The 24757-nt window shown below is 48.9% G+C and overlaps 1 long non-coding RNA gene across 1 annotated transcript; it reads left to right on the top strand.

Annotated features, from left to right (window-relative positions):
- Positions 1-1047: 1047 nt before the first annotated feature.
- LOC127061346 (uncharacterized) lies at positions 1048-23977 on the top strand. Its single transcript, XR_007780843.1, has 3 exons — positions 1048-1143; positions 17282-17355; positions 22727-23977. It is a non-coding gene; the product is annotated as an uncharacterized LOC127061346 (long non-coding RNA).
- The last annotated feature ends 780 nt before the right edge of the window (positions 23978-24757 follow it).

Raw genomic sequence — 24757 nt, 5'->3', positions numbered from 1 at the left:
GTGAGAAAATGTGAAATTCCCCAGGAGTGCACATTTAAGATATTCTGCACATTCCAGTTAAATACCTGCACAAGACCAAGGGGCTGCAGAGAGGGAACTGATGGAGAATTCAGCAGATTTCACTGGTTTGGGGTCCATCAGAAAGACACCCTGAACTCAGTGTCTGAAGTTCAGAATTCCACACTGAAACTTTTTTTTTTTTTTTCCCCAGAAGTTCTGAAGAGCTTTTGGCAAAGACTGACTTCAAGCTGGTGCTCCTGGAAATCAGGTCAGGAGGGGACCTTGCTTTGCACCCAGCCCTGCCACCCAGGCAGTGGAAGGTTTGTGTGAGTTGTTTTGGGGGTAAATGAAGGCAGGTTCTGCTGCAAGCACCGTGGATTTCAGTGAGCTCACACTGACAGCAGGATTTGGGGACAGCTTCAGCATGACTTTTCCAAGCTTGGGATATTGATGGAGGAGTGTTGGAACTTGAGCTCTGACCTTGACAGTGACCCTCCCTGATGGAGGCCCAGGTGGCCTTGGGAGAGTTTCTGTACACTGTTTATATCATTGCACACAAGGGTTTGTGCTGTTGGTAACTAAAGGAGAATTAACCACAGCAGGGCCTGCCTTGCTTCAGCTCCCTGCCTTTTGTCCACAGGGTGTGATAGGTTCTCTCCTGACTGAGATAAGGACAGCTTTTGTTACTGAAGTGCTTTTCTCTGTTCTAGAGAACAATATTAAAACAATGCTCTGAAAGCCAGGCTTAATGGGGAGCACTCTCCACTGGAAAAAAGCTACCAGTAAAAAAGCACCACCAAAAACTGGTGGAAGAGGAAGATTCTGAATTTGAGATTAATTTATTTCTGAGACTTTTTGCTCCTGTCTGCTTCTCCTTTTATTGCCAGTGTCTCTGGGATTATTGTTGCAGTTTTTTGGCTTTTTGTGTGTCTCTGTGTTTTTCTTCATTTCCCCCCTTCAGCAGTGCTCCTCTGTTTCAGAGCCAGCACAGACCCAGGACCTGTTTCACCTCTTCCACATTTGTTTTGCTGAACAATGGCAACAGTCACTGGAAGGACAGGTCCTGGCACCGAGCTGTGCCCAGGCTGATGTTTACCACAAACAATTCCTGGAAATCCCAAACCTGGTGTTTCAGAGGACGAGGTAGGTTGAGTGATTGTGTTTTCCTCCTTTGGCTGTACCTGCTTTTGCCCTGGCACCTGCCTTGGGGATGTCTTTCCTGAAGGCTTTCAATCCTGCCTGTCCTGTGATGTGTTGTAGAGGCAGGACATGCTGTGCTCTCCTCCAGGAGCTTTGTGTTTGCTCTTCTCTGGTTTTGCTGCTCTCTTACTCGAAGATAAAGGGCATCATGGCAGGAAACACGGCGTGTTCTTGCTGCTGCTGGTGGGAAAACTTACAAGAAATGAGCTTTGTTCTTGATTTAAATTCTGGTGGACAGATGATTCTGCATTCAAGAATCTTGCTGTAGCTGAGACAAGAGTTCTTCCTTTCTGCGTGAGGAAATTAAAGCCTGTTCATACATGGCCATGGTGCAGGAGGAGGGGCTGTGAGATGCTGCCCTGTGTCAGTCCTGACTTTCAGAGCAGTGAGACAAAAGAAGGCAGTGGGAAGGTTCTTGAGAGCAGGGTTTGCCAGCTCTTGAGATAAACACAGCGAAGCCTTGAACAAAGTGTACATAAAATTACTGTGGCTGAGAGTCTGGGGACATTTCTCTGTAATAGGAAAAGTCCATGGGCTGGTCAGGGGCAGAACGTCCAACTTGATTTCTTAAAGTTTTAGGGCTCTGAATGCTGCAGTCTGAAGCAGCATCAAATCTCCATTAAAAAATTCAGGTGTGGGCTCTATGTGTGTGTATGTGTGTGCATGCACACGTGTCTGAGAGGTCAGGAGGAAAGGCACCTGCACAATCCCTCTCAAATTCATCCAGGGTGCACTCCCTACGAAAGGAAGGCTCCTGGCTACAGTGAGTTCAGGTTATGTCTGCTTTCTATCCAATTAAAAAGAGCTATTTAATATGGGAGCTACATTCTAGAAGTTTTACTTTACCAATAGATTGATTAGATGAAAGTGAATAACTTCTTAGTCAATTATATATAGAGTAATTTTCAGGGCAGAGAAGAGTTTGGTTCATGGTGCACTTACTGAAATGCACCTTTGCCATAGCATTGGGAATAAACTGCATGGGGGCTGCAGAGCCAAGGAAAATCCCTGCTCAGCCCAGAGCTGAGACCCTGCAGCAGGGCAGGGCTGGGACAGTGAGCCAGGGGCAGAGCCCAGCCCAGCCTGCCCTGAGCCCAGCCTGCCCTGAGCCCAGCCCAGCCTGCCCTGAGCCCAGCCCAACCTGCCCTGAGCCCAGCCTGCCCTGAGCCCAGCCTGCCCTGAGCCCAGCCTGCCCTGAGCCCAGCCCAGCCTGCCCTGAGCCCAGCCTGCCCTGAGCCCAGCCCAGCTTGCCCTGAGCCCAGCCCAGCTGCTGCTCACACAAGGAGCAGGTGAGAACGTGCCAGGGAAGGTGCCAGAGCAGCTCAGCCCTGCACACCTCTCCTCTCATTCACAGGTGTCAGGGCCAGCACCACCAGGTCTAACTCAGCCAATGTGTAATGAAAAATGTTCTATAATCAACATTTCCTCAGTGAAAAAGAATATTATCCTCTAAGCATGGAGACAGTTGATATTTTAGGATCTATTTTACATTCTGGCAGATAAGCAAGGTGCAGCAGTCCATGATGAGCAATGGATGGAGATCTTTTTGCAGTGGATTTGTTAAGTTGAAGTTTTATGTAAAAATTTTCTCTTTTTTTCCATTTTTTCCCAAGATGTCTCTGTATATCTCTGAGTCTCTATGTATAGGTTTTCACTGGCATTAGGCAGTTTTGTTAACATTAACCATGAGTGATGTAGGAAGACATATGTTTCCCCCCCAATAAAACACAGACACCTCTTTGTTAGACTGAATCCACGGCAGGGCTGATTCATAGCTCTCACAAAGCCAAGAAAAGAAATAGAAAATCTGTGTACAAGGCTGAGGGAAGCACAAGTAGCCCAGGCCCTGCTCCCAGGTGGTTCCAGATCTCACTTTCACAGTCTTTAAAGGAAGGGACATTGCCTGTTTGGGAATCCTGGTGGCCACAGCCACAAAGGTTTTAAGTTTTCAGGCAGTGGCCAATATTCAGTCTCTGCTTCTGGCTTTGGGTCTCTGGGCCAGGTCCTCAAGCAGCAGCATACTCCCCAGTTTTCTCCTGAGAACCTCCCCAAGGCATCAACCTGCTGAGGGACACCCCAGAGCCAAACCACAGTCAGAGTAAGGCAGCAGAACCTGCAGATTTTGCAGAGCAGCCACGTGCATCCCTGAACTCCACTTTTAAAGCCCACCTCGTGTGTTTGCAGTGGCTCCAGAAATGCCCCAGGCTGGTGCCTCACCCCCCCTCCTGCCCCAGGACCAGGATGTGCTCTGTGGGCTGAAGTTCCTGCTGTGCCTTCCTTTTCTGTGCAGAGCCCTCCCCACTGGTGGGAGCACCTTGCCTTTGCTCTTGCATTTTGTCTTGAGGGTCTGGTTTGATCCTGCTAACTTCCGTGTGCATGGCCTTGGTTTGTGGCATGGCACTCATTTTAGAGCCACACTCCCTGCTTGGTGTCTTGGTCCTGCTTTGTAACTGTGTCCAAAGGCCAATTCCTGGTGGTATCCAGCTGTTCCTGCCTTACCCATCTATAAATTTCCATGCCAGGGCAAAGACTGGGCAGTTTTCAGCCACAACCCCACCATACCAACCATGAATCATCAGCTGCACGATTGCAAATACCCCTCCCTAAAACTCTGCAGCCACTAGGAAATAATTTTGAAACTCCTAGCAACATTATCACTTCAGCTTTCCTCTGAACTCTCCCATCTGCTTATTAGACACAGATCTGCTTGTACTGGGAAACCAAAGGGAAAGGAGGGAGTGGGGTCCAGAATTCAGGGCTCTGCTTGGCTGGATGGACTGGCCTTCAGCAGGTGCAGGAGAGGGCTCAGGAGACAAAGAGCCAGCACTCACTCAGTATAAAGGCATCTGTAATTCTGTGTGGGGTCTCTGCTGGCCCTTGAGGTGCTGCCCACAGCCTGGCAGGGCAGGAGGAGTCTGGGGGGTCACTGCCCAGGCCAGCTCGGGGGCAGCAGGCACTGCTGAGGAGCCAGAGGGGTGGAAGAGCCTGAGCTGGGGGCACTGAGCCCAGGGAGCTCTCACCCCCAGCCACAGCTGCCCAAAAGTGCTTCCCGTGGGCTGCAATCTGCAGTGCTGACTGTCCAGAGAAGGGAAAGAACAAGGGTGACTCCAGAGGCCAGGGCTGGTGGCACCCTGTGGGAAGGATGGAGAGAGGAAATGTGTGTCCCTTCAATGGCTGTTTTCCATTCTGTTTGAGACATCTGTGAACATGTAATGTGAGGGGCATTGGTGCAGGATGATTTAATCTAATGGTAGAACATTAAATGGCCACTGGAGCAGGAACAAAGCTGAGGTCTCCTCCCTCTGGGAATGCCCTCATCACCAGGCAGTGGAGTCATGCTCATTCTCTCACTTGTGCTCTCTCTGCCCAGTGAATGCTTCATCAGCCCAGGCACACTGCAGGGCCTTCAGAAAAGTCTGCAAGAGCCCTCCTTGTGTGTACAACAGGGTCCCCTGGCTGGGAATTCACATGGAAGGTGTGGATTCAAACCTGCCCAAGAGAGGGGAGAAATAAATCTGAACCCACTGAAGCCTTGGTGGATACCCCTTACCCCTGAGTTATGGAGCATTTGGGAAAAATCCAGAGATCTCAGCTTTTCTGAGGAATGTTTGAGGAAGCTTGACCCAAGAGAAATGCTCCAAAATGCCCTGTGAGCCCAAGCCCCACTGCAGGGAGAGGAGGGCTCCTCCACAGCTCCATTCCATAAAGGCCTGGCTGTTTGTTGCTGGGAAAACTTGATTCCCAGGAAAGCCTAGAGCAGGAAAACCACAGCCAACCTGTGTGCCCTTCACCTGCAAGGAGTGGTAGCCAGCAGATTGTGCGGGAAGAGGCTGCATCGCTCACAGAGGCAATGAGGCACCATGCAAGCAGCTAAATCCTCTCAGAAGTGTGCCACTCTGCCATGGACAGATATTAATTTAGGGAACAACTGTGTACTGTAACAGATTGCCATCATTAGCCCGTTTGCTCCTTCTCTTTTTTGGTGTTACTGCCCTCATTAATTTCTGTGAGCTCTTCCTAACTTGGAACAGCAAATTTCAGTCCCAGAGCCTGAAGTGGTTTCAGACAGTGTGGCTGAACCCAAATGCCACAAGAAGTGGGAACAAGTGGTCAGCCAGGGGTAACTTCTGGGTTTGGGGGGTTGGAGAGTGCCCCAGGAATGCTGCTAAAACCCATCTGGATCAGGCCAAAACTGTCTGTCTAGAGCCTGACTGTATCTCTGAGTTCTTGGCTTGCAGAACAGGATAACAGGTCTTTCTGAGGTCTTTTACATTTGGCAGGTGTTTGAATAAATACACCAAGACTCTTTTATCAACAATAATGATCTGGGGGACAAAAATGAAACATATAGGTCAAGCTGCTGTGGAGGGAGACATTCTTTTATTGGGAATGGCCTCGTGTTTTGTGGGGATTTGTGTAGAAAAGGTGCAATGCAGGCATGACTGGGACAAGCTTTCCCCACCTACACTGCCCCTGTGGGTCACAGGTTTGGTCTGAGCATCCCTCCTGAGGTGCCACAAACACTGAATGTGTGCCAGCCTCTAGCACATTGCCTGGCTCTGCACCGAGTGCCAGGGAGAGCAGGAACAAAGGGGTGCTTCTTCCAGAGGGTGCCAGGGCCACCAGGGCACTTCAGCCCCCCAGAACAGCTGCTGGCAGAGTGGGCACCGAGCCTGGCAGAGCTTCTGGAGGAGCTTTCCCTGCAATTGGGCAGGGGGGGATAGGCCTGACTCTTCCAGACTGTGCCTGGTGTGCTAAATGTGGCAGAGTAGAGGAGTGTTGGCTCAGCCAAAAACCCCAAAAAACAAACAACAACAACAAAAAAAAATCACCCCCCTCCCAAAAAAAAACCCCAAACCCAAACCAAACTAAAAAACCCAAAACCCCCATCCTCTCTGAATATCCTTTGAAAAGGCAGCTCAGCTGATCAAAGTCTGGGTGTGGCCGTGGGTTTCAGTGAGGGATCTGGAGGTTTGCTGTGGTGAGGACTCACATCAGCAGGAGTTCTGATGCAGAACGGTGACAGGAGATGGCTGTAGCACACAGCCCTGCATTATTTACACATTTGCTGGGATTGTTTTGTCATCTTTCACTTTTACCAGGGACTGGCTGACCCAAATGGCCTGAGGGTGGGCAGAGGAATGTGTCAGGGTGTAGGAATGCTGGCCTGGCCAAGTGACCTGCCCAGGGAAGGTCCCTTTCTGCCCACTGCTGCAAAGTCTCTGTACAAAAGGTGCCTCACTTGTGTTGTGGGAAACTGGTGTTTGTTTAGGTAAAAGCCTGCAGGAATCAGTTCAGCCTTTTGAGCAGCAGCTTGAGGAGCTCTGGGCCTGACTGGCGGTGCTGAGGCACCATCAGTCCCTGCTGGGATCGGGGTGCTGGCACTCAAGAGGTGATGGGTGTGTGAGCCTCTCCTGAAGGTTTCCCAGCTGGCCCAGAGGTATTTGTAGAGCTCTGGAACCCTTCAGAACCCCAGCAGGTACGCAGGGCCCACCTGGTTTCCCTCCTTTGGCCCAGATTCGGCAGTGCTCTGCTCCTCTGCTGCCATGGTCTCATCCGGGCCTTCTTCAACATTGTCTCAGCCTGAGCCACCCCAGCAGGCACAAATGTGCAAGCCACTTCCTGCCACACAAGTGTTTGTGTGGAGAGGGAACATTAGGAAAGTATTTGAGGTATTTTTAGCTGCCTTTTAGTGGAAAGAAGGAGCACTGTGGTCTGGCTATATGGTGCTGGAGCTGATGTATAGCCCTGCAGCTGCAAGTGGGTGGGGATGGCCAAAGCCAAGGCAAAACTCATCCCCAAAACTCCCTGGCAGAGCCTCTCCAAGGGCTGAGGCAGCTCAGCAGGGAGGGAGAGCACCCTGCAGAGGGGCCAGGGGATGGGACAGAGCTCTTTGCCAAGTAAGAGCTGTTTTAAAGGGAGCAGGTTCCTCTTTCCAAAGGGATGAAGGCTGAGAGCATGAAGGACCTGCTGAGGCACATGTGAAGAGACATTTCCTGGGGTTTTCCCCCACAAGAATCCCTCTGGAAGGGAGGCAGAGTCTAGCAGCAGCTTTTTGGTCAGAACAACCATTTTGTTATTGTGAGCTCTGGGGAGAAGTTATAGGGGTTGATGGATCAACAGCTTTTATCAGGCTGCACCAGCTCTTTCCATGGCTGTCTGCAAATGCAATCAACATAAATTGGACAGGGAGGGTGGGATCACATACTCCTACCAGTTAAATTTGTCAGCCTGTAATGCACATAAATGACATAAAATATAATTGCTTCTGAATTCGGGCCCCTTCAGGTTTCATGTTGATTGCAGAAAAAAAGAACCAGATGTTTCTCCAGCAGGAGTCACAGAGGCAGGATAAACATCTCTGGGCCATGACGTTTTATAGGGGTTCCAGAAGAGGCCAATTAATTATTTAATTGTTGGGTGTGTTGATCATGTAAAATATAATTGGCCTGGGGCAAATGGCAGTGCAGCCCTGGGAGCTGCCTGACTGAGCTTGCAGAATGCTCTCTCTGCCTACTCTTTTTCTGCTATGAAAACATTGTAAGATGAATTAATGCTACTTCATCTTTCTTCCATTCTCTTGCATAAATAGAAGAGTCTCAAAACACAGACTTTTCCTCCTTGCTGATCACCACCTTTCACCAGCAATAACTTGGAGAGAGGAGAGCCAGTAGCACACATAAATATTGTGATAGGAAAAGATAGCTTTGTTTAACTAGCAGCAATTTGAAGAGAAGGCAATCTGTTTGGAAGGGCCATGTTCCATCCTCAGCCTCATGGTGAGCACAGCAAAGAACCATTTCTGCCCTTGTCAGCACCCGTGGGGTGGGTCTGGGAGCAGGAATGTGCTGCAGGATTTGCTGGGGCACCACGCAGCTCTGGGAAATTGAGCTGATTGCCCTGGGTGGATTAGCAGGCTGACATCGAATTTTCCTTGATGATGTTCTATAAGCAAATGTACAATAAGTAATATGTAATTTCTTTAAATCAGCAGATGCTTCTTAAGTAATATTTGTGGTCTCCCAAGCTTTCTGTCTGTCCATGGATGTTCCTGCCTCTGCTCTGTGGTAGCTATTTTCCTGTTCAGGGGCAGGAGGTAATTGGAAGGAGGGCTGAGAGGAATTAGTGACTCATGTCCTCATGACTCCTCCATGCTAGCTCTGTTTTGTGCTTGTTCAGCAACATCTGCCCTCTGGGAGGGAGCTGTTGCTTCCACTGGGCTTGCTCTGCTGGGATCCTTGGGCAGCCTGAGGGGTGGAAGCCCATTTGTCCAGCCATGGAGAAGAGAAAACAGAGACTACACCAACTCTGATCCATGCAAAAAGCAGTTCCAGGTCCTTGAGAGCTTCTCTTCCTTGCCATTCCTGCCAGAAACATCCTGAAATATTTATTCTCCTGTTCTGAGGTCATTCCCTCACCTTCCTTCAGAGTCCTCTGCAGATGCAGTGGTTCTTGCTGGCTGGGGTCTGTCACTCAGCAGAGCAATGTGCACAGCACAGGCAGAGCATGTCCCAGCAGGGCCTGCTGGGGAAGGGCTGGCTCCTGAGCGCTCCAGAGGGACACAGAGGGTGTCCTCTGCCTGCTGTGCCCCCCTTGTGCCCAGGCTAAGCTGCCTGGTGGCTGAGTTCAGCAGTGCCCAGCTGAGCAGCCCTCCCAGCCCTTCATCCTGCTCCCTGTGCCCAGCTGGGGGCTGCTCCAGAGGGCTCCAGCCTGGAGGGGCTGGAGATGGGCTTTGGCCAGCTGTGAGCTGCCTGAGAGCCACAGCTGGCACCCTCAGGACTGGCACCTGGCCCTGGAGCACACTCAGTGCCCAGAGTCCCTGCAGGGTGGCAGGAGCCCAAGGCCAGGTTTCTGACTTGGATTTGGATCTAGATCTCTGTTTGCTGCCAGATCTCACTGCAGACACCTTGCTCCCAGCTGTGCCAGCAGGGTGCTGAGCCCCCAGGCCCAGGGCACCCCCAGGTCACAGGGATCAGTGCCAGCTTTGAGTCCCACTGCGAGGTGACCCCAGGGTGGGTACCTGGCCTTCCTCACCTGTGCTGGCTCCACCCTTGTCTCTGTGACACAGGAGCCCCTGACAGTGACATTTTCAGGGTAGGGTCTCTCTCAGGATGCTCTGCCTTCCACGAGACTGAAATGCACCTGAAGCAGCTTTCATGGCCAAAACCCCAAATGTGTCAGCCCAGGAGTACAAACAAGGTGGGAGCTCCCTTCTAGCTGTGAGTGGTATTTCCACCTGAAGGCCCATCACTGACCACATCATCTGCAGCTCTGCTGAGGGGGAGCTGCTCTCCATTGCACCCTCTATATCATCTTACAGTGGCTTTTCTTAGCTGGGAATTGCTTGGTGATTTGCCAGCAGACAAATCAGGGCAGGAAGGGATAAATTGATCCCATCCATCCAGCTCTGAGGGCAAACCTGGGATTCCAGCCAGAGCCCTGCTTCCATCTCAGACCTGCCTGTCCACCTGCTAAAAAAGGGGTCTGAGCAGCAGAGCATATCAGAGTGGGGTGGAGGCAAAGCATAATTCATATTGCTACAGCCAACCTTCCTCTTTAAATCACAGGTCCTGGTGAAGATATCACTCATGAGTTCTGAGCAGTAGCTCATGGCACTGGGACATTTGTCTTCTTTTCCACATATCCCTCTTCAGAAGCCTCCCAGGAATGGCACTGAGTTTGCTGACTAAATGTGTCTGTGCAACAGGACAGTGGGCACAGAGCCAGGTAGAAATAGATCTCTCTGGAGTCATTGAGCTGGAAATGAAAGTCAGTCACACAGGCATGGATAAAAGAGAGGTTTCAGGTTTAAAAACCAGAGGTGGTTTAAAAACTATTCACAAGTAATAGTTTTTCAGTCAGATTTGGCTCACTAAAATTTAAGTTAAGAAAATTGGCAGTAATTTGATTGAGAATTGGTGCCTTGAATTTTATCTGCACGTGGTGAACTTCCTGTCCCTTTGTGGTGCTCAGAGAGACCTGGGCACCCCAAATCCCTGCTGAGATAAACCTGGGCACCCCAAATCCCTGCTCAGAGAGACCTGGGCACCCCAAATCCCTGCTGAGATAAAGCTGGGCACCCCAAATCCCTGCTCAGCACCTTGCCAGCATTCCTTTTTGCAGCTCCTTTAGCTGACAGACTAATGTGCTTTTCTGGGAGAGTTCAGCATACAAGATTTGCATGGCCTTAGCAAAACTCGAAATCCTGTGCTTTCACAGTGATTTTCCAGCAGTTCAAGTGTTTATTTCCAAAGCAGCCCCTGGGAATCATGGTTTGGCTCTTTGGCTTGCTGCTGGGCCCTGTGCCCCTCCTGGGCTGCTGCTGGGGTGCCTCAGTGAGCAGCCTGGCCCAGGAACACAAACCCAAGGCAGCCCCAGTCCCGTGGCTTCACTGGAGCAGACCAAGCAGGGAATCTATTTGAACTGGGAATTCAAAGGAGCTATTAAAACATTCCCTCTGGTACTTGGATTTTCTTTACTCATGAGACTTGGCTTATGCCCCTCTGACTTGCACAGAGTCTATATTTGGAGAACTCTGAACTCGTTTGTGTACTTACACTCAGGCAAATTTTAGAGATTTTTTTTGTACACACAGTGCACTTTTCTTACTATTTCTCTTTTTTCTTAAACACTTTAAATCAGGAGGCTGCCACTTCCATTTCACCTTCAAAACATGACCAAAGAGGGATCTAAGTGCTTCCTTCAATCTCTTCAAGCTAACATTTCTCCCATAGTTGTTACTGCTGCCCCAGCCAGCCCTGCATCTCCCTTTGGAAGAGGGAAGAAGCCCACCCTGCCCTGGGGCTGCAGCAGGACGAGGGAACCCCAGGAGGGGAAATATGTTGGGTTCAGAGGAGCAGCCTCAGCCTGGGTGCTCAGTCAGGTGCTCTCCAGTGGGGGATTAATTAATAATAATAATAATAATAATAATAATAATAATAATAATAATAATAATAATAATAATAATAATAATAATAATAATAATAATAATAATAATCTCTCTCAGGAGGCATTGTGTGCTGTACATGTGTGTCTATCTATCAGAGAATAGCAGTATTCATGGGAATACAGCCTGGATGTCAGGATGTTGGACTGGAAAGGGCTTCTCCCCCCACCAGTCTAAGTGCTAAAGAGAGAGAACCCTTCCTCCTCCTCCTCCTCCTCCTGCTGCTGCTCTGGGCAGGGCCCCCAGGCTGTCTCTGTGCAGGGAGGGCCAGCTGTGCCTGCTGCCTGCCCCAGAGGTACACAGAGGCTCTAGCCTCTCCAGGGTCAGAAATGAAGTTTCTGGCAGAGCAGGGCATGAATTCAGCTCTTTTGAGCTCTTTTGAGTTTGTCCTTGTCTGCCAGGGTGAGCTGATTTCCTTTTTTCCCTTACAGGTCTTTTTTAACTGTAATTTATAGAAAATCTGATTCTTTTTCTTTAATAGAAAGTTCTAAATAGCTTGGTAGTTATTGTTCCTACAGAACCTAAAAGGATGTAAATTACTTGGAAGGAAAGGAGTGCCAAAAGAGCATGAAAATACAGATGTAGATCCAAAACATGCCACCCTGGCTGTCTCTGGAGTGCCTGAAAAACTGGCAACAGGAAGATGCTTTTTGTTTCTTTCTTTTTTTTTTTTTTTCACAGCCTGGCATCTGAATTTCATCCAAGGAGAAAAGTAAGAAAGCAGAGACAGAGATAAGCTCTCATTGCCACAAAATCCTTTTTGTTTCCTTCTGGTTGGAAGCAGGGCTGGAGGTAAGGGAAAGGATCATGGCAAAGGTGGGAAATATTTAAAAGCACCAGCAGACTGCCTCCTGGTCTGTTCCCTCTGTCTCCTTCCACCTTTGCTGTTTCCTCTCCCAGGGCAGTGCAGACCTTCAGCACAGAGCCCCAGAGTGGGAGGAGAAGTTTATGGTATCATCACCCTGAGCCAGGGCAGGATTCAGCCTCTGCAGTGCCTCCTGCCAGGGACACTGGAAATCACTGATGGCCTGGGGGCTCCACTCCTCCTCTGCAGCCATGTCTGGATGAAGTCAGTTATTATCTTAGCTGCTCTTGCCACTACAGCCAGGTTTCACTCAGCTTTGGCTGCCACTGTCCTAACCCAAATCCCTCGTGGCCGGGGGGGAGCAGAGGAAGTCTGACCCAAAAGATGTGGAGAGGACTCCCTGCAGGAAGAGAGCTGTGCTGTGCTGCTCAGAGAGGGGCAGGCAGGCTTCTGCACCTGCCTGTGCCACCCTGGGGGCATCAGGGTGCCCCAGGGCATCACCCTGACCCGGGGTGCCCAGCTCCTGCCCTGGCCCAGGGGCCCCTGCCCAGCTCCTGCCCTGGCCCAGGGGCCCCTGCCCAGCTCCTGCCCTCCCTGCCCAGCTCCTGCCCTGGCCCAGGGGCCCCTGCCCAGCTCCTGCCCTCCCTGCCCAGCTCCTGCCCTCCCTGCCCAGCTCCTGCCCTCCCTGCCCAGCCCCTGCCCTGGCCCAGGGGCCCCTGCCCAGCTCCTGCCCTCCCTGCCCAGTTCCTGCCCTCCCTGCTCAGCTCCTGCCCTGGCCCAGGAGCCCTGGGATGGTGCTGGGGATGCTCCCAGCCCCCCGTGGGGGTTCTGGAGCTCAAGGGGAGCTCCAGCCCCTCTCTCTCTTCCCCTTCTCCCTCTCCTCCCCGAGCTGCTGCAAACCAGGCTGGGCTCAGTCCTGAGCAGGGAGCAGGAGGTGTGCCATGGAGGTGGGGCTGAGCACATTGCCCATGGTTTCCTGAGGAGCTCAGGCACCCTCTGCACTGATTCCTTCCACAAACCCAGCTAGACTGTAATTTGCACTTTTAGATATACATGATATGTAAATGCTTTTAATAAAAATTTGTGTGAGAAAGTGATAGGGAAAAAATCACATCCCTAATAAGATCATTTACAGAGCTTCAGCAGAGGAGAAAACAGTGATTTCCAAACAAAGCCTCAATTAAGGATAAAAATAATGCTGCAAATAATACTGTATTTGCATGGGAAATATGCAAAGCACCATAATGCAATTCTTAATCAACTAGAGAGCTGTCAGACATACAAAAATAAGTTAATTCTGCTGTTAATATTGCTGCATGTTATAAATATTAATTGAATGCTATTCAACATTAGTTTCATTATTGTTTAGCAAGTGTTTTAACTCCCCCACCCCTGAAGTTGTCAGATAATTGGCTTTCTCCTGCTCCAGTCTGCTCTCCCAAAGTGCCTTCGTGTGGCAAGGAAGGAAAATCTCAAAGCACCAAACCTGGTGTTGGCACAGGCTCTGAAGTCTGGCCTTTGAGCCTGGGAAACTGAGGGGCCTGGTGGGCAGCCAGGCTGTGGCTCTGGGCACCCTGCGGAGCCAGGAGGGCTGTGCCAGGCTGTGCCATGCTGTGTGCCATGCTGTGTGCCATGGGTGCCCTGTTGTGTGCCATGGGTGCCCTCTGTGTGCCATGGGTGCCATGCTGTGTGCCATGGGTGCCCTCTGTGTGCCATGGGTGCCCTGTTGTGTGCCATGGGTGCCCTCTTGTGTGCCATGGGTGCCATGCTGTGTGCCATGGGTGCCATGCTGTGTGCCATGGGTGCCCTCTCTGTGCCATGGGTGCCCTGTGTGTGCCATGGGTGCCATGCTGTGTGCCATGGGTGCCCTCTGTGTGCCATGGGTGCCCTGTTGTGTGCCATGGGTGCCCTCTGTGTGCCATGGGTGCCATGCTGTGTGCCATGGGTGCCCTCTGTGTGCCATGGGTGCCCTCTGTGTGCCATGGGTGCCCTGCCCAGGGTGCTGCAGTGCCTGGCAGGGCTGACAGATGCCTGTGGGAGAGGCTGGCTGCTGTTCTCATTAGCAGGAGCAAAAGGGGCTGCAGCAGGGCCTTTCATGTGCTAAAGAAACTCTTTAATTGCTTCATTCTGTGCTTGCTATTTACGTCATTATTTATGAATATTCTAGAATCTGACACTGGGGCAAACTCTAGTCTTAGCTAAATTAGTAAGTTAGTAAATTTTAAAAGTGCCTTGGTTCCCTATTGTTCTTTTGGATTTCTTCTAGCCAAAGTACACCCCAGGCCATGGCAGGTTATTCCCCATTTTCACAGGTGCATGCAGGGCTGTTGTGCAACTCCTTCCCAGATAGGGAGGGCTGTGCATTGGAACAGGAGTGAGGAGGATAAACACAGCTCCACCTCTCAGCCATGAAAGGGAACCTCCCTGGGCATGCAGAGTCCCTGGGAGTCCCTGAGAAACCTGGGGGGAAAGCAGAGCCCAGCCCTGCTGGAACCACCAACACATTTTCTTCTTCAGCTCCTCAGCAGATAAAATCCCATCAGCCAGGGTGTGCAGCCATGATCCTGGCCCTTGTTTCAAACACAGAAATGCCATGCTCCAGGGCATGGGCACAGCTCTGGCACGGAGAAATCAGCCAGCCCTGGGTGACTCGTGCACAACAGGTTGGTCTGGAGAGATCTGAGCCAAAGCACAGAGGGGTCTGGGGCAGAGCAGCCTCGTGCTGGGATGGTGCAGGGCTGATCCCCACCCCAGGGAGCAGGCAGGGTGAGCCAAGCACTGCTGGGCACAAGAGCAGTTAGAGGAAAACAGGGAAAAGAGCTCTTAGTGCTCCTTTCCCCTTCAAAAGTGTGCCATGACTCTGCCTTTGCTCCGTGGGTCTGAGAAAGAGGAGTGATCCACACTCACACATAAAAATGCAGGGCTCTTGGCTTTTTCCATCTCAGTTCTCTCACCATTGCAATAAGGTGTGTGTGTACAGAGGGAGCCAGCTGGGGCTGCTCTGAGAGGGCAGGACATCAAACCCAGGGACAGCCTCAGACCCTGCCCAGAGTGAGAGTCACAGCCCCTGGGAGCTCAGACTCTGCCCTCAGCCTCAGCCCAACATTGCTTAGGCCGGGCTAAAGCAGCTTCTCACTGCATCAGTTTTATCATTTCATCCTTTAAACAGCCCTGAGATGTGTCAGGGCAACATGGGAGGGAATTGAGGAAACAGAGACCCCAAAGTGTGGGTTCCAGCACAGGGACCCCAAACAGTGTGGGTTCCAGCACAGGAACCCCAAAGAGTGTGGGTTCCAGCACAGAGACCCCAAACAGTGTGGGTTCCAGCACAGGGAACACACAGAGTGTGGGTTCCAGCACAGGGACCCCAAACAGTGTGGGTTCCAGCACAGAGACTCCAAACAGTGTGGGTTCCAGCACAGAGACCCCAAACAGTGTGGGTTCCAGCACAGAGACCCCAAACAGTGTGGGTTCCAGCACAGGGACCCCAAACAGTGTGGGTTCCAGCAGAGAGACCCCAAACAGTGTGGGTTCCAGCACAGAGACCCCAAACAGTGTGGGTTCCAGCACAGAGACCCCAAACAGTGTGGGTTCCAGCACAGAGACCCCAAACAGTGTGGGATCCAGCACAGAGACCCCAAACAGTGTGGGTTCCAGCACAGGGACCCCACAGAGTGTGGGTTCCAGCACAGGGAACCCCCAAAGTGTGGGTTCCAGCACTATAAAAAATCCTTTCCTGAGGTTCTTCATTTTCCTTGGGTTTCTGTTCTTACACAATTGGGGCATGGATTTCATTTGGATATCATTTGCTCCTTGGTACTTTGCAGGAGAATATATCAAGTAGATATTGAAGACAAAGAAAACCTCAGACAATCAGGAAAAAAATCAATTAATAATAAAGTGAAATTAGTTGCTCCCTGTTTAATCAGTTACTCCCTATTTAAGGCTTGTGTGCTGGTTCTTGTGGCTGAGACTTTAGGTGGGTTTGGGTGCTGTGGCTTTGGCTTTGCCTGCCTGGCTCACAGGATGTGGAACACACTTGTTGGTGCACTGGGAAGCTGCTTTCAGCTCCCAGGGAAGGACAAGGAAATGACGTTCTGCTTTCTCTGTCTTTGCTTTTTCCCATCACATACTTTTTAGCCATGTTTGCAAAAACTTTGAGGCAGTATTGCCACAAATGCATATTTAAGATTTGATTACTCATTCTCATCCACAATCATGTGCCAGACATGCAGCCTACTCTAACAGATTACTGCTCTTAAAGTTGTTACAGGAAGGTTAAATAAAATGGTGCTTTGATGACACTGAATATCTTTATGGTGTTGGAGCTGAATTAGAGGCTGCTTGGGGATGCCACAGCTGTGGCAGGTATTAAAATCAAACTGGCAAAATGTCACCAGTCCCTTGGCCAGCTCTCATGTCTGATTCTGAGCACCTGCCCTTTGCTGTCCACCGCCTCAGGAACTCCTGCCACACCTCCCTGCACACTCAGGGCCACAAAGCAAAATCAAAACATGCCAAAACTGCTCCAACAGAAAAATCAAAGTCTGAACTGGAGCCACCAGAAATCCTCATTTTCCAAATTTCTGTCTGCTGGGGTTGTTATCCATCCTCTTGTAGGAGCCCCCCTGACTGATTTATTTTGCTCTCAGAGTCTTGGAAAGAGACTTGCACCATTTCAAAGTGGCTGCTACGTGTGTGAGTGTCTTTACATTTGTAAAAATACCAACAGCTATGAAAAAATAATTAAAAATCAAATATGCACCTTCCACAGCAGGAGTGGTGCCACAGAATCAGTGAATGACTGATGCTGCAATCTTCATGGGAGATCAAGACAGCCTCTGAAAAAGGAGGTTAAAGAAGAGAAGGAAAGCAGAGAATCTTATTCTTTAAAATAGAGCCAGAGCCGGCCAGTGGTGCTGAATGGGACATTTGGACAGGTTCTTGGTGAACATTTCAAATCTAAGAAAGAAGAAAAGCAGTCTGAAATGTTTGCAGGTGTTTTCATTCTACTTGCTGCCTGCTCGAGCTCCTTCTGTTAAAATATAGAAACAAATGTTTACTTGACACACTTTAAGTGAAAATGGGATTTCTCTTGAAAGTTTTTTAAGCAAGAAATTACAGTGCAAGTTCTTTGAGGAGTTTTAGGTCTCAGGTTTTGCAGAGTGATTCAGGCAAGGAGAAAACAAACTTATTTTAAATATTTTTAAGTCTTTATTTTTTTAGTGCTGCAATCTATTTTTCAGCATGTTTGAAATGTTTCAGGAGATGAAAGCTTCTCATTCTTAAATCATTCACATTCTTCTACCAACCTCCTTTTTGTTTTTTAGGTATTCAAGGAAAAGCTGTGCTGAAGCTGCTAGCTTCCAAAAAAGCTCTGTTGAGAAGGTGCTGACAATAAAAGGTAAGGTTTTTTTAGATATACCTTATTTTGAGGGTATGAGATTAAATATTATCAATGGGTGCTTAGACTGTAAAGTTCTCTGCACCCACTTTCAAACCTGTACCTCGATGTGCTGCTGTAAATTGGTCCCAGTGTGGGCTAAAACCAGGTCAAAAAGATTTAACTCAGGTGTTGTGCTGCCTTCAAATATTTGTGAGTGCCCTAGAACAGGTACCTCCCCTGGCCAAGAAATAGAGAAACGTTCCTGGATGAAGGAGCTGGAACAAGAGGAACCTTCTTTGCCCCTGAGCTAAGTCCCACCCAGACCCCAGATCTCTGTGGATGTTGATGCCAGCTGCACGAGGTGCAGATCTGGGAATCTGCTCTCAGGCTCCAGGAGAGGGAGAGGATAACTGCACTTTTAGAGCCCCTGCCAGACTCAGAGCATGGAGCACAGAGAGGACAACCCCTCCTTGTCTCAGAGCAGAAGCAAATTGGTTTATGGCCTGGAGATGGTGCTTTCCCCTTGGCTGTCGCACTTTGGGCTGGGATGTTACAAATTCCCCTCTCTGGAGTTCTGGGGCCTTGAGCACTGGGCAGTGAGAGCTGCCAGGGGAGCTGTCAGACCCACATCCCTGGAGGGTTTGATGGCTGTTTTTCCCTTGGAAATAACCCAAAACGTGTCCTGGCCAGCTCTCTTGGGTCACCCCACACCTGCATCACCTCTGGCAGGTGAGGGAATCCTGAGTGCCAGCTGGGCTCCCTATCCATCTGTGGAACTGAAAAACCCTTCTTAGGGAATATTCTTGCTTCTCCCATCAGTAAGAGGCTGAACCCCCTTTCTCTCACACAGCAGGACAAATATTTCAGCTGGGAGCAGCCAAAGGGTGGCTGAGTGCTGAGAGCTGCATCGCTCTTGGAAGCTTTTCCTGCCTGAATTCCACCTGCCACAGGCAGATTATTTCTGTTGAATAATGGCAGATCCATTTCCCCCTTCTGTGATCAAATCAGGGCTCAAGTTGCTGGTAGCTGGGAGGAAATCACACCCCTGTTACACAGGGAATCTTTACCTTTGAATACAATGCAGAGAGAGGGGGAATCCAGCAACAGGAGCTGACATTCAGCTGGAAAGGGAGTGGATTTAACAAACCTGGGGATTTTAAGATGCACAGGAGATTCTGTCTGAGCACTGGAAATGCTTTTTTTGCTGTGTGGGTGGCTGAGCCCAGGCACAGTTTGTCCAGAGTCTCTGCCCTTAAACAGCTCCAGACAAGCCTGGGGATCTGGAGCTGATGACCTCTGGCAGTTCATGCCCCCTCTGTGCCTCCGTGTGCCCCAGCACTGCTTTGGGATGATTTTGGCATGGCACTGCCTTTCAGCCAGCAGATCTCTGTGTACAGAGAGGCCTTCCTGATCTGATCTTCTCTCTGCTGTTTGCATTTGGAATAGCTTTTGCTTTTACTTTGCTCTAGGAATCTGTGCTTAAACAACTGAAATGCAGGAGCATCATTGTGAGGTGCCAGCTCCTGGGAGAGAACTCTGTCTGCTCTGGGTTCGTTGTGTTGCTCCCCCACTGAATTTCAGGTCCACAGACCTGCAAGTTCATGTTCAACCCCACAGTTTCCCCAAGCTGATTTAAAAAAGGAGAACATAAAGGGGAAAACATGTGAACTTCTTCAGTTAACTTTGAAGAGTGATCTGTTGTTTTTCTGGAGAGGGCCAATGCTCTAATGCAGCAGAGATCCATGTTCCTCCCTACCACTGGAAGGGCAAACAGGAAGGTGAGCAGAGGAAGGGCTGCTGAAGCAAATGTCCTTTATTATTTGCAAGCAAGTGTTCTCAGTTTGCAGCAGCTCACACTGCACTGTCACCCAGCAAAGCCTTAGGAACCAGAGCTGTGAGTGTAACCCCAGCTGGGCTCTCACCCAGGGCTCTGAAACCCTTCAGGAGGGCAGGCAGTGTCCCAGGAGCCAGGGAGGAAAGGGGGGCACCCACTTTGTGTGCCTCACTCCAGGGCCATGGAAACTCCACCACACCTTGAGAACTTTGGGCTCTTTGGTTTGCAGTCCCCTGAGCCTCCCCTGGAGCTGTGGCTGCATTTCCAAAGGACACAGTGCAGGGTTTTGTGCTGCTGAGTGCCTGCCCCAGCTCACAGTGAATGGGAAATGATCTGTGCAGTTACAGGCACTGGGGACAGCAATAAATGATTGCTAATTATGTACAACAGATCGGATCATTTATTGCTACAGGATGTCAGTGATAAAATTAATTTCACAAAAGCTGATCAACTTCAGAATCTTACAAAACAAAACATATTAGCTACCTATTAGCTTCCTTTCATGGCTTGTTATTAATTTTCTGTTGTTATCCAATGCAGGACACAGCATAACACACAAACCACTCTTGTCTAATTAGGAAAGGTCCTTGTGCTTCAAGTAGGTACAGGATTATTGACTCACTCTGCACAGAGTGAACTTCCAGGATGAAAGGAAACACTGAAATCACGAAAAAGGGAGAAAAGCGAGGAAAAAAAGCAAAGCTCCCCAAAGAGTAAACAAAAATAAGAAGATAACCATGTGATATTTAGTATTTCATTGCCTTCCAAAGAACCTTTTGTGCTACAAGCCCAGCACTTAGATTTGCATCTTTATTTCAACCCTTTAAACTTTTTGGGTCAAAATTATGCTTAGTTGAGGACAACCTCACAGAGTCAGGCCAATAGAAACTCATCTTTTTAAAGTGAGAAATCATGTCTTACAATTCTGCAGCTTCTGCAGGTCTCTCTATTAGGCAGTAGACATTTTTGATTAAATTCAGTGACATTAATCTAAGAGAGTTTTTTCTGCTCTCTCTCTATTTTTTTTAACTAATGTCTGACAGCTTTTGTAGCAAAGTTTTTCAGACAGGACTTCAAATGAGCTGGAATTTATAGCTGATATGAATAAGGAAGTATTTACACAGATTTGCACAAAGAGCTGCCATTCCATGTTGAACATCTCTGCTTGTCCATAAACACCTGGAAATGAATCTAAGGGAGACTTATGAATGAGACAAGCTCAGAGTGCAGGCTGGCCTGATTTGGCTTTAGTTACCTGATTAAATCCAGAGCATTTCAAGAGAAAAATGTATTGGTAACAAAATTTGGACAGTTTTCCCATTTATGGTGGAAATCCTATTAAAATTAATCAGCCTTTCAATTTGAAACAGGCTGATAAAAATTTAAATCATGAAAATGCCATTCTAGTTTAGAGTATGGTTCACTTAGCTCGTTAATGAGATCAAAAGGAACCCCTTTTTGTGACACTTGATCATTTGAAAGCTTGTCAAGAACTTCAGTCAAAGACCTTTCAAATTCAGAACATTTCTATGGAAATGGTTGTGTCTGAGCCAAATGGAGACCTTTGCTCTCAAAGCTGTGCATGTGCCCAGAGAATAAAGTCCTGAGTGGAGAGGAGCCAGCTCTGCACCCAAAGCTTCTCAGCACAGCAAACACCTGAACCTTGCCCCCATCCCAGCACAGGCACACCTGGGGGGCAGCTCCCACTCTCACCTGCTCAGGGAGGAGCCTCGGGGCTGTTCTCTTACCCAGCCCACTTGCTGTGGCCATCACAGCACTCCTGTGCAGTGGCCACATTGCAGGGACATTTTATGGCCTCACCACTCATGGGGAGCAGAGGTGACTAATGCAAATCTTCCCAATGGAGTGCCAGTGATCACTTTGTGTTTCACTGACAAGCACCTGATTTCTGTTACCAGCCCTCTGTTTGGTCACATCTCTGGGAAAGTTTCACCCCTTTCCCATCTGAAATGCATTCAGCACTGTGGAGACATTTCTGTTCCTCTGCAGAAGTTCTCCATTTATTGCTGAGCCTCACTTGAGACAGGCATGCCGGCATGACCATGGATATTGTGCTGCATGTTGTCAGTGCCCTTCAGTGAGGGGATGAGGCAGAGGTTATTCCTTGGGCTGGCAGTGCTGGTTTGCAGGCTGTCCCCTGGCTGGGACAGGCTCCTGCCAGTCTGGCCCCTGTGTGACACTCTGGGCCAGGAGCAGGGCCCCACACCTGGGCAGTGCTCAGGTGAGCCCCAGCCTGGCCCCACGTCCCCTCTGTGACAGGAGAGCCCCAGGGAGGAAGGAGGAGCCCGTGGGAAGCAGGGGGGCTGTGGGAGGGCAGGGGTGGCCAGCAGGGAGGGGAAGGGGCCATGGGGACACTGTGACCTGCAGGGCAGCTCCCCTGGCAGGCTGAGCATCTGCTCGCCACCTGGGTGGCACCTGCCTCTGGTCCCCTCCTTTGGTGGCACTGTGGGGACACAACCCAGCCTGCCCAGCGTGTCAGGGAGGAGCAGCCTGTGGGGAGGCTCCTCAGGGCATCACTGGGCTCCTGGGGTGAGAAGAGGGAGTGTGAAAATCAATATCCCAGACCAACATCTGGGGTTTTCAATCTGGAGATAAATCTGTACTGCTTTCTGTCATAAATTTGCAGTGGCAAATTATTATTCATTGTCTGCAGGGCACCCTGGGATTCTTCAAAGTAATGCAAAGTACCATTTCTGGGAAGAATCACAGAGTGCATGGCTGGAAAAAAAACACATCTGAAGAAACAGTTCACGTCCTAAAAATAAGCCCCACAGACTACAAAATGTGCCGTAACTTTGATGAGCATTCACTAAAACCATGTATTTGCCTCAGTTTCCCTCTGGAGCACCTTACAAAAGCCTCCAAGAGGCAGGCACATAGCAGAGCCGTGTTGTTCAGAAGGTTTGTTTATTTTAGGTTCAGTCGATTTGTTGCAGAAATATGCTAGACCCTTAATCCCAGTAGGAAACTGAAACTGTGAGAAAGACAAAGTCTGCCTGACCCCCTGCAAGAACAGGCAGCAAACCCTGCTGAGAAATAGCAGCAGCAAAAACAGAGGGAATTACACAGAGTTTTGTCTTGGAGGATGACAACTGTTTGAAAAATGCAAGGACTGAAGGAGCAATTCCTCCCCAGCCTCCCAGTTTGCCAGAATTAGGTGTGACAAATGCAAACCTGCCCGAGGGCAGCACCCAGAGTGGTTCTGTGCATCCAGGGGCTCTGTTACCCTGCTCCTCTCCCCTGATTCCACTGGAGCCAGATTCTGCTGGCATGTGAATGACAGGGATCTGTTTGTCTTATCTGAGCTGAAACCTTAAAAACGGCTAAAGAACTGTTCTGAGAGATGGGGTTTCACTTTTGGGCTCATGTGGAATCCAGATTTCATTTCTATAGCTTGTCTTTGCCTCACCTTGGCACATGGCCAGGCCATTCCAAGGAAATGTATTTTCCTCCCTAGCTTAAACTACATTAACAACAAGTTAGAAAGCAAAGGATTGAGATTTAGGAGAAAGGATTTTTTATCTGCCTTCTCAGGATTTTGGGAGAACCAGAACTTGAAGCTGATAAGTGTTAAAATGAGTCAGAGGAGAAAAAAGAACAGATGCACGATGAAGGCCACCAGAAGCATCTTGTAAGAGAAAGAAAGTGGTAAGAATTTTCACCTTTATCTCTTGGGAAGGCAAAGAGAGGACTGGTATGAAACCCACCCTGGAGCAAGGAAAACCAACCAAAAAAAAAAAAAAGAAATCCCTTTCACTGGCATGGAACCAACAAGCAAAAGGATGGAAAAAAAAAGAATGTATATGATCAGCTGATGCACAAAAAAGTCTGAGCTCAGATTGGTGCACAGGATGGCCACAGGATATATAAAAACCTCTTTTTCTTCTGATTTTCAATACTCATAACCTTGCTTCCACTTCCTGTCACAGCCAAGACAATCGTGGTCTACCTGCAGCTGGGCTATGCTTTCAAAATTGAAACTGCAAACTTTCAAGAAAAGGTAATTAAAAGCCCTCCAACCAAAATAGGAAATGTAGAGAGTGAAAAATCTTTATGGTGCCAGAATCATCATTCAAAGCCAGTTCCCAAAGTAGCAAGAATAGCATTAAATGTATATCTATATATCTTTTTAACCTTTATACAGACAGCAGGAGCACTGCAGGCTGCATTTGCATTTCATAGCAGGAAACAAAACCATCCCACAAAGATTGGATAAATCATCAGAGGAACAAGGAAGTGCCCTCACACATGCACATGTTTTTCTGAAATCACAGAGAATGAGGATAAGAGACACACAACCCAATCTCCATCTCAAAGGTTCATTAACTGAGCCCAAGCCTGACTACCTCAAGAGCACTCTAACTGAAATTTGAAATATGGATTTGTTTCCAACAGCTCTTCTCTCTTTATTTTTTATTATTATTTTTGGACAATTGGCTGACCTAGTTTTCAAATCATACGACTTTTTTAAGACAATGCTTGCCATAGAGGCACAGTAGTTATGCAGATTTACTTCCAGGGGTGTTTTGATTCCAGGGAGGAGGAAGAGTCTGCCATTCCTGCAAAGCACATTGTGTAAGGTGATTGCTCATTCTGGTTCAGCTTTGTTGACTTCTGTGAAGGTATAGCAGATACAGGTATGGGCAAGTCAGGTTTTTAAACTGAAACCAAATGAAAAATTTCTGTGGAAAGCTTATTTTACAGAAGAACCAATTTCTACAAGAGACACATACACCAAAAAATTCTCATGTTAAAATTTTAATTCTAATTTTAAAAGTAGGGTTTTTTTTCCTATAGAAAACCAAAGTAAAACATTTCTTTATTGTTATTATTTTACTTTGTTTGACCAAGATTACTGAGGGAAAATGGGTTTGAAAACCAAGCCAGATTGTTTTGAATCAGGTGGCTTGGCATGAAACTGCATTTCTTACCAGTGCAATTCCCTTGGCAATCAGAGCTGCAGCCCCCATTTCCTTGGGCCAGCCCTCCTCAGAGAGCACTTGCTGCACACAGCACTGGGTGGGTTCCACTGGCACGTGGCTACCTGCAGGAGAATTTCATTCTGCATTAGCAGTGCACAGCAGGGCTGCCTGCAGGATAATTCATTCTGCCTTAGCAGTTGTCTACAGCAGGGCTGCCACGGAAATTCATTCTGTAATTCTGCATTAGGCAGTGCACAGCTGCTGTCTGCAGGAGAATTCATTCCTGCATTAGCAGTGGCAACCGCAAGCGCTGCCTGCCACAGGAATATGCATTCTGCATTAGCAGTGCACCGCAGGGCTGCCTACAGGAGAATTCATTCTGCATTAGCAGTGCACAGCAGGGCTGCCTGCAGGATAATTCATTCTGCATTAGCAGTGCACAGCAGGGCTGCCTGCAGGATAATGCATTCTGCATTAGCAGTGCACAGCAGGGCTGCCTGCAGGATAATTCATTCTGCATTTGCAGTGCACAGCAGCACTGCCTTCAGGATAATTCATTCTGCATTAGCAGTGCAGCTAGACCCAAACCAGCACGAATCCGTAAGGTGCTTCCAATACAGAACTAGATCCCGAGTTTATATAT

This window comes from Serinus canaria, chromosome 1A (genome assembly GCF_022539315.1).
Source record: "Serinus canaria isolate serCan28SL12 chromosome 1A, serCan2020, whole genome shotgun sequence".
NCBI classification, from domain to species: Eukaryota; Metazoa; Chordata; class Aves; order Passeriformes; family Fringillidae; genus Serinus; species Serinus canaria.
The sequence above is the reverse complement of the archived record's forward strand: the minus strand, read 5'-3'. Positions and strand labels throughout refer to the sequence as shown.